Below are 10,960 nucleotides of genomic sequence, written 5' to 3'. Positions count from 1 at the left end.
ATTAGTTTTAGATATTAAGAGAGTCCTTAATAAAACACCCAAATTTAATATTAAGGCTAGGATCCAATCACAATATATTATAACTTAGAAGAGGTATGCCGTAATCCAAGCTATAACATATTTGAAAGGTAGGTGAATGACGATTCACCAATTTCCACCATGAAAAACGAAATATAAATATTAGGTTTTTAATTGGTTCTTAGAAATTCTTAGATTCTTTTGAGATTCAATGAACTTTTCAAAGGCATGTTTCAATCTCGAGTGTGCCCTCCAAGTTTTGTGACTGGGATACCGAGGATCACAAAACGAGGTGTGAAGTAACCATGCAAATCACTTGGTACCCTCAAGGTTTATCACTCAATCGATGTGCCGGTAAACCACACACGCTCCACCGATGCTATGGTAAACCTTAAGTCACCCTTTACCTACCTTGTTAAGTCCAAGTTAGTGTGCCGGTTAACCACACACGCTCCACCAACGACTTAAACAAAGTGTAAAGTGTAATTTCATGGATTAGCACCTTATTCACATTTTCCTAAAGTAACTAAGATTGGGAATTTAATAAAAGCATTTAGTTACTTTATAATATTCATCATACTTTTAATGAGAATTTATAAGTCCTTGTCTTAGGCGTTCGGCTAACGACCCTCCACCGATCAAGGAAGCGGTGGGTGAGAGTGGACACCCATTAAGTTGCCATTTTATAGGCAACAACCTTATACCCCCCTTATAGACCGGCTTCGTGAATGAGGCGTACTAGCGGTAAGACGACTTGTTGTTATACATATATATATATATATATATATATATATATATATATATATATATATATATATATATATATATATATATATATATATATATATATATTAGTAACTTATAATATTATAAAGTATAAGGGTTGAATTTTAACTTTTAAAATTCTAAGGGTTGGAACTAAAGTTTTAATCAAGACTTTACATGTTCCAAAACTTGAGGGCAAGTTTTGTAAACTTCCAAAACTTTTCATTTCTTATAACTTATGAATTAATTGAGTAATAAAAATGAAGACTCTTCATTTTTATAACTCTTGTGTTCTTTTAATGGCTTTAATAAAGGTGAGACTTTTGGTTTTCCATAACTTGAGGACAAGTTATGGACTTCATTAAAACACATTATGATCATGAATTAAACTACCATGAAGGTTACAAACAATTCCTATGATCATCTAATCTTCATAAGTTCAAGAACATGAATATGAACACTTTCAAGAATAAAAAAATTACACTTAAAAAAAACTTATAATTTTAATAATTGCCATTGTAAATGGATTAGCATAAACATTACACCATCTAAAACAAGCTTTAAAACATCAAAACAGTTTAGGGTAATGTTTCTAGTCCATTTCCAGCAACAAATGTGCAAATTTCATACGAGCAGAAAACAGAAAAACGATTTTTTTTCAAGCTGTTTGCACACACAAAAAAAACAACAAACAAACCTAGTCTCTGATACCACTGATGGGGTTTGAGCATTCTAACACTTCCTAAGTGTACATGCAACCCTAATAACCTTGGATCTATGTTTGTCTAATAATCATGCAAAGTTGAATTCCAAGGTTATATTCCTATCTAACATACATGGGGAACATTTTTAACTTGAATGAAAGATAGAATAACTTACCTTGTTGTTGATTATGATCATTGAAACCTTGTGAGCCTAGCACCCCAAGTGTGATGCCTCAAATGCTTCACACAACACCAAATGCAAAGGAGTAAACTTTGAGAGAATCTTACACTTGCAAAATCGGCTCTAGCCTTCTTGTTTCTTATGTGTAGCCTATTTTGGTGGAGAATGGGTTTCTTATATAGTGTTGACACATTTAGGGTTACACCATGTAAACCCTAATGTGTCATGACTCTTCATTTCCATGACCCATGGGTTTGTAACTCCCATGGAGCATCCTATGGGTGGAACCCAACTTGATAATCCATGGAGCCTCTTAGCCCACTATATAAGATATGGAAGATTTACATAATCTACCCATATATTTAATTAGTTATCTTTTGATCACTTAATTAATTCTATATTAATTCTTGATCAAACTATTGAAATAATATTATTAATATATTAGAACTTATAATATATTAATAAACCATAAGTGTTATTTCTCTCATTTTAGTTTATCCAATTGCATGGTGCCATGCAACCCAAATGGACCATGCCGGGTCGGGTCAAGTACATACCAGAAATAGTTATGGACTTAGACAACTTATCCAACAGCTTTATCCAAGCTAGTAGAAGAATCAATACATAATACATTATTTCCTAAATTATCTACAACCGATATAGCTTCATACACACCATCACAAGGTAATGCTTTAAAATAAAGAACATTATTAAAGAAAGCATTAATACTACCAATTTCATTATCAAAAGAAAAGGTAAAACCTTGTTTGTACAAAGCATGAAAGGAAATAATATTCCTCGCCATTTCAGACGAGTACACACATTTATTCAAATCTAACTTTAACCCACTATCTAGCAACAAAGTATAAACTCTAATCTTGGGAACAGGTGCAACCTCCTTGTTCCCCATGATTAAGTTTATCTTTCCGTGCTCCACATCCTCACTTCTTCTTAGGCCCTGCATGTCACAACAGATGTGAATACCACAACCTGTATCAAGAACCCAAGAATGAGAATATGGTGAGTTATTAGACAATATAGTGTAAATACCTGCATGGGATGGTTTCACTTTCCCATCCTTGACATCCTGCAAGTACTTTGGGCAGTTTCGCTTCCAGTGCCCCTTGTTTTGACAGTAGAAGCATTCAGCATCCTTAGGGATGGCAGAAGGAGTGATAGAACCACCTTTGGTTCCAGATGAGGAGCCTTCAAGGGACTTTCCCTTGGTACCCTTCGAAGGGTGCTTCCTCTTCTTCCCTTTGCCTTGCCCGATAGCCAAAACAGGGGTAGTAGTAGGAGTAGGAGTAGTAACTGACTTACTCTTAAGACCACTTTCGGCAGTCTTCAGAAGTCCTTGAAGCTTACTGAGTGTGACTTCCTCCTTGTTCATGTGGTATGTCATACGAAATTGATCATAACACGAGGGCAAGGAGTGCAAAATGATATCAATTGCCAACTCCTCAGGGAAGTTCACATTCAGTTTCATTAGACGGTCCACATACCTTTGCATTTTCTGCATGTGGCTCGTGATTGGTTCGCTATCCTTCATACGGGTAGTGATCATGGAGGAGATTATTTCATACCGCTCTTGACGAGCACTCTGATGGTACCTTTCCATCAGATCCTGATGTATCTCAAAAGGGTAATAGTCCTCATAGGACTTTTGGAGTTCAGCTGCCATGGTGGCCATCATGATGCATGCCACCTTGGTGGCATCTCTTTCATGTGCCTGATACTCAGCGACCTCCTCAGGAGTAGCAGTGTACTCATCAAGCTCCTTTAGCTCCTTATCGAGGACATATTCCTTGTCCTCGTAACGAGTGACCATCCTGATGTTCCGGATCCAATCCATGAAGTTGGATCCATCAAAGATGACCCTCCCACAAAGGTTCACGAGGGAATAGGAGCCAGTAGGGTTAGACCCGAAGCATTGTTGTTGGAAGACATCTAAAAAGAAGAAAACAAGTTTAGATTAGATATATCGAATCCTTAATAATACACCCAAATGTAATATTAAGGCTAGGATCCAACACAATATATTATAACTTAGAAGAGGGATGCCGTAATCTAAGCTATAACATATTTGAAGGTAGGTGAATGACGATTCACCAATTTCCACCATGAAAACGAAATGAATTATTAGGTTTAATTGGTTTTGAAATTCCTAGATTCTTTTGAGATTCATTGAACTTTTCAATGGCATGTTTCAATCTCGATTGTGCCCTTCAAGTTTTGTGACTGGGATGCCGAGGATCACAAAACAAGGTGTGAATAACCATGCAAATTCACTTGGTACCCTTAATATTATCACCTAATCAATGTGCCGGTTAACCACACACGCTCCACCGATCTATGATAAACATTAAGTCACCCTTCGTGATCCTTACTAGTCCAAGTTAGTGTGCCGGTTAACCACACACGCTCCACCAACGACTTGGTAAGGTACAAAGTGTGAATTTCATGGGTTAGCACCATATTCACATTTTCCTAAAGTAACTAAGATTGGGAATTTATTAAATGTTTAGTTACTTTATAATATTCATTATACTTTTAATGAGAATTTAAAGTCATTGTCCTACCCGTTCGGCTAACGACCCTCCACCGATCAAGGAAGCGGTGGGTGAGAATGGACACCCATTAAGTTGCCATTTTATAGGCAACAACCTTATACCCCCCTTATAGACCGGCTTCGTGAATGAGGCCTACTAACGGTAAAATGACTTAATCTTATACATATATATAATAATTAACCATTAATGTTATAAATAGTATAAGGGTTGAATTTTAACTTTTAAAACTCTAAGGGTTTGGAATTAAAGTATATTAAAGTGTGTGTAACTTTACAAATTCCAAAACTTGAGGACAAGTTTTGAAACTATTCAAAACTTTTCATTTCATAACTTATGAATTAAAGGTTCATAAAATGAAGACTCTTCATTTTCATGTAACTTATGTGTTTTAAGTGTGCATAAATGAAAGTGACCTTTGGAAATCCATAACTTGAGGACAAATTATGGACTCCATTAAAACACATAAATGATCAAGAATTATCAATAAACAATTTAGCAAATAATTCCTATGATCTAACAATAATTCATAAGAACATGAACATCATATCAAAAATTCCAAGAACATATGAACACATATCATCATGCAATTTTGATATAAGCCATTGTAAATGGATTAGCATAAACATTACACCATCTAAAACAGGTTTTATAACACCAAAACAGTTTAGGTAATGTTTCTGGTCCATTTCCAGCAGCAAAACTCGAAAATTTGCATTCTGAGGCTCCTACTCGTCGAGTGCACGAACCTACTCGACGAGTAGGATGAATTTACTCATGGACTCGGCGAGTCCCCCCATGGACTCGGCGAGTTCATGCTGCAGAATGCAGAAAACTTGAGTTTTTCAACAAGTTTGCATCAAGTATCAAACAAACAAGCCTAGGCTCTGATACCACTGTTGGGTTTTGAGCAAACTAACACTCCTAAGGTGTTCATGCAACCCTAGAAACCTTGGATCTATGTTTGTCTAAAATACATGCAAAATAATTTTCCAAGGTTCATAACCTATCTAGCATACTTGGGGTACTTTTAAATATAAAAGATACTAGAAGAATTACATACCTTTGTTAGTGAGTTGATTCCTTGGGAGTTTGAGAGCCAAGCACCAATAATGTGAATGCCTCAAATGGAAATCACAAATCACCACAAACTTGGAAAACTTATGAGAGAGCACTCTAATACTCTAGAAATCGGCCACACCTTATGCACACACACATAGTGTCTTTTCAAGCACCATAAGCCTCTTTATATAGTGTAGATGATTAGGGTTATGTACCATGCAAACCCTAATAACCCATGTCTTTTCCTATTCCAAGGATCCATGGGTTAAAAGCTCCATGGATCATCCATGGACTCCCATTTAAGCTTAGCCCATTCCCTAATGAGTGTTAGCCCACACTATATAAGTACAATAGCCCATTATTTAATTAGTCACCTTATGATCACTAAATTAATTCATAATTAATTTAAGATCAATACTAATTAAATAATACAATTTCATATTAATATATTATAACTTATAATATATTAGTAGGCTGTAAATATACTCTTCTCATAATGTTATCAATATAAATAGTTCGGGTGAAGTGCAACCCAAATGGACCATGCCGGGTCGGGTCAAGTATATACCAAATAAGTTATGGACTTAGACACCTTATCCAACAGGTATGAGCGATCGCTAGCCGATTGTCAGATTTTGTTTTGTGAGAATCAGAGGAGCAGTGAGTTATCAGGGTTTGATGTTCGAAGAGCGAATATCATGATGATAGTGTGAGTGGAGGGTCTGGCGGCAGGCCAGACCACTAGAGTTTCCCGATTCTAGGAAGGTTAGAAAGGGGTATTTTAGCGACAGAGGGGCCGATTTTGTTCCAAATTTGGAGTTCCTGGTCGGATCTAGGTATTCATGAAGAAAGATATCGTTTTGGTGTGAGGACCTCTCAGTGGTGCTTTTCGAGTGTTTGGTTTCTATCTATGTGGTTGAGGAGCGATTTCGAGGGCGAAATCTAATTTAAGTGGGGGAGAATTGTAACATCCGGATTTCCAGGTATTATGTTTGATCATGTTTTCTTTTTGTAAAAGAGAGGGACTCGACGAGTCGATGCTTGGACTCGTCGAGTAGGGGCGCGTTTGCTGACTGGATTAATGAGCGGACTCGACGAGTCGGAAAGGGGGGACTCGACGAGTCCACGCTGTAGGTTGAAACCCTAAATCCCCGGGCCTGAGCCCTATTTAAAGGACCTTATAGCCCTCTTGTGCGGCTACCTGCCCTGAGAGAGTGCCCCTTGAGAGCTTGAGCGAGTTGAGAGAGTGATAAGGCCATATTGATCGATTTTGGTGTGATTTAGCAAAGGAGAAGTTGTTTCCAGCAAGAGGAGGTCAAGGGAGTTGTGGATCCAGGGTTTTCAAGTTCAGATCTACACTATTGAGGTATCAAATCGAACTCCCTTCATGTTTTGGGTTAAGATCTATGATCTAGGGTTTTCTATAACCTTTTAGGGCTTGAAAAGTTAAGTTTATGGTCCCTTGCTGTGTTAGACCTCGGATCTGGACCCATAGAGGTCCAGAGAACCTTCCCCATTATGCTTTATGTTGGTTTATGGAGGAAAGGAGACTAGGTTGCCATTTTAGAAGCTATTTCACCAAGGAAAGCCTTGGGTGCTTTGCATGTGAGTCAAGTTTCGACCTTTACATGGTTATTGGTTGTAGAGAAGTCAGATCTATAGTTTAGAGAAACAGATCTGACCTCAGAAGGTCATTTAAGAGTTGTTATGGGAGCAACTCGCCGAGTCCATAAGTGGACTCGACGAGTCGAGTCGGGGTTGCCCCGCGATTCGTGACCGGAGGAACCTGTCGAGTGGAAGGATGACTCGACGAGCCAATAGAGGCTGGAAGGATTCAGAAGACCTGCATGGACTCGCCGAGTCGCCCTTGTGCACTCGACGAGTCGGGTCAAAGTTTGACCGTTGACTTTCGTTGACTTTAGGGTTCTTGTCAAGACTGATTCAAGAGAGTTCAGAGAGGGGTAGAATGGCCTTCTACCCAATCTTTAGAGATGAGACTATGAGAGAATATTGATCGGAGATGTTATTTGAATAATAGGAGGAGGCTAGGTCGGGACGTTGAGCACGAGAGTTTATCCGACTTCATCGAGGTGAGTCTTCTCACTATACTGTACCTGGAAGGGTACCTATGTGTGACCGGAAGGTCTTGTATGCTATGAGATGTATGTGCTATATGCGGTTATGTGATATGTATATGCTATGTATGTTATGTATGGTAAGGACCGGAAGGTCAAGATGATATGGACCAGAAGGTCAAGATGACATGGACCGGAAGGTCAGGAGGTTACGGACCGGAAGGTCGATACGGGTAGGACCGGAAGGTCTACCGGGATTCAGGACGGAAGTCCCCTGAGACACTTGGATCGGAAGATCCCACAGAGTTATGGCCTGGAAAGGCGTATGTGTTGTATGTGGTATCTTGGGGAACTCACTAAGCATTTATGCTTACAGTTGTTGTGTTATGTGTTTCAGGTACTAGCGAGGATCGCGGGAAGGCGCCGGCATGATCTGTACACACTCATAGAGATTATGTTTTGAGATTCTGGGAATTGTTGTTATGATGACATTGGATACAGTTTATTATGATATTGTTTTGATGATTTAAAAATGAAAATTTGTTTTGAAAATTTACGTCGTTACATTAGAAGTGTGTGATCAATTGGGACTAACTAGTAATGGAGCACTAGTGGGAAAGAGATGGTTGTCATCGGATCGATCGTTGGAAGTAAGAAGGATTGGGAATTCTCAAATTTCCATGTATTGTGAAGACTTAGTTGAATCTAAGTGGGGGAGAATCAAACCGGAATGCAGAAGCAGGATCGGTTTTGGGAATGGGATAAGTTTCACATCGTTGTCAGGAAGGAAGACAACCCAAGTGGCTCCTTGGTTTGAGTGTTGTGTGAGTTGGGAGTTCGGTAAAGCTCCCCAGCATGTGAATCGCGTCTTCTCGGCGCTTGATAGTAGAGCTTGGGGAAAAACAGGATGGGATTCTAGCCATGAATTAAGTTTAGTTGTGTGTTAGGTCGAGCGCGTGTTCGACCAGTATGGAAGTGTTGTAAGACTGCGGGGGTAGTCGTAGCATTCACTAGCGATCAGTTAGTATAGGAAGTGTTTTAAGACTACGGGGGTATCCATAGCATTCACTAGCAGCAGATAATGTGAGAAATGATGTAAGTCTATGGGTGTAGCCGCAATATTTGCTAGGTTGGTAGATAGTATGAGCGCGTTGCTAGGACGCGGAGGGAACAATAGTATCCACCAGTTCGGGTGTAGCAGTGAGGATATGGAAATCCACGGATTGGTTATGGGTTTCCCCAGAGGGATTAGACCTGGTTAAGTCAGCGATAAGACTGTAGGAATGCCACTACGGTTAAGAGATCAAGGAAGCAAGGAATTGCTTAAGGTCGTTTGTGATATAAGTTTACCGTTGGCCAGGTAGCAATTACTTTTAGCCTTGGATTTGGTGACGTCGGGATTTAATGCATGCATCCGATCGGTTGGATCAGGAGGTTGTTAAAGTCGCAGAGGCATGATATCTAGTGCCAACTAGTTCTAGCGAAGGATTTCGTTCGGAAGTCGTGTGAGGCAACTATGTGGGAATCCTTTAGCTCCGCGACCGGGCCGGAACCCGGTATTTCAGATGAGTGTTACTCGGTTGTGACGAATCAGAGGATTTTGGATGAGATGCAAGGATAGGTCCTTAGATTTCAAGTTATGGGTTAGACCCGATTTATGTATAAAGTGGTATTCCAATCTAGGGTATTCCATCGTAAGGATGACCGGGCCTTACGATTGAGTGGAACTGACGTGTTTGGTATTCCAACCCGAGGGTTGATTGGACCAAACATGTGCGTGATACGAGGGTATTCCATCCTAGGGATGACTGGACCCGTCGTAGGCATGCCTGGTATTCCAGCATGAGGCTGATTGGGCTATGTATGAGTATTTGTGATTATGATCGATTATTATATGTATATCGGTAGATTCTCTGCTTGTGAGTCTAATCAGAGATGCCCAGGTTGAGGGCATGCGACCGGATAATTGGAAGCTGGAGAGGATCAAGGGTGAGAACACCCGGTTTGTGCAGGATAGCCGGGGATTATTGACCCGATACGGTCGGGTTTTGGGCTCCGATGTCTGGTGGGGTCAGACAGACAGTCATGGAGGAGGCTCACAAGTCTCATTTTTTTCTATTCACCCGGACCAAGATGTATAGAGACCTGAGTTTGAGTTACTGGTGGCCATGTATGAAGCGAGAAATCACTTGGTACGTCGAGAGGTGCTTGACCTGTAGGATGGTTAAGGCCGAGCATCAGAGGCTGCATGGAAAGCTGCAGCCCCTGGAGATCCCCATGTGGAAATGGGAACATATCACAATGGATTTCATTACCAAACCACCAAGGACGGCGAAGGGGTTTGATATCATATGGGTCATCGTAGATTGATTGACCAAGAGTGTTCATTTCTTGGCTATACGGGAGAGTTCTTCGGCTAAGAAGTTGGCCGACATGTACGTTCGCGAGGTCGTCGCTTGCCATGGGGTTCCGGTCTCCATTGTTTCTGACCGGGATGTTAGATTTACCTCCCGTTTCTGGCAGAAGTTCCACGAGGAACTGGGCACACGGTGCATTTTAGTACAACATTTCATCCTCAAACCGATGGTCAGAGCTAACGAACCATTCAAACCCTTGAGGATATGTTGAGGGCGTGTGTCATTGAATTAGGTGGGAGTTGGGATTCCCACCTACCACTTGCAGAGTTCGCCTACAACAACAACTATCATTCCATCATTGGCGCCCCACCTTTCGAGCTGTTGTATGGGCGGAGATGTCGCACCCTGGTTTGTTGGGGTGAGGTTGGACACAGGGTGATGGGACGGGCGGAGGTAGTTCTGCAGACTACCGAGAAAATTCAGCAGATTAAGCAGCGATTGCAGACTGCTCAGAGTCGGCAAAAGAGTTACGCCGTCAGGCGCCGATCGGAGTTAGAGTTTTAGGTTGGTGACATGGTTCTTCAGAAGGTCTCACCCTGGAAGGGTGTGATCCACTTCAGGAAAAGGGGGAAATTGGGTCCCCGTTTCATTGGACCATTTAGGATCCTTGTCAGGGTTGGCAAGGTAGCATATAGGCTAGAGCTACCGGAGGAGCTTAGCCGAATTCACAACATTTTCCACGTTTCACAGTTGCGAAAGTGCATTATGGATCAGGAGGCAGTAGTTTCGTTGGATGATATTCAGGTCGATGAGCGTCTGAATTATGTGGAGAGGCATGTGGCCATTCTGGAAAGGAAGATGAAAGTTCTGCGGAACAAGGAAATACCTTTGGTGAAGGTGCAGTGGGAGCATCGTAGGGGATCCGAGTGGACATGGGAGCCAGAGGCAGAGATGCGGGAGCACTATTCGGAGCTGTTCGCCGCTGCAGACTTCGAGGAAGAAGTCTAGTTCAAGTGGGGGAGAATTGTAACTCCCCGATTTTCAGATATTGGTTTATGTGAGAATTTTATTGATTTCAAGGTCTACTCGACGAGTTGGCTGCCCTACTCATCGAGTAGCAGCGGGTTGGTCCGTGTGTTTTAGTGATCTACTCGCCGAGTCCAAGAAGGGACTCGACGAGTAGGAGCTGGTAGATGAAACCCTAAATCCCGGGGTTTTGCACCCTATTTAA

This window comes from Lactuca virosa, chromosome 6 (genome assembly GCF_052849685.1).
Source record: "Lactuca virosa cultivar CGN04683 chromosome 6, Lactuca_virosa_CGN04683_v6, whole genome shotgun sequence".
NCBI classification, from domain to species: Eukaryota; Viridiplantae; Streptophyta; class Magnoliopsida; order Asterales; family Asteraceae; genus Lactuca; species Lactuca virosa.
The sequence above is the reverse complement of the archived record's forward strand: the minus strand, read 5'-3'. Positions refer to the sequence as shown.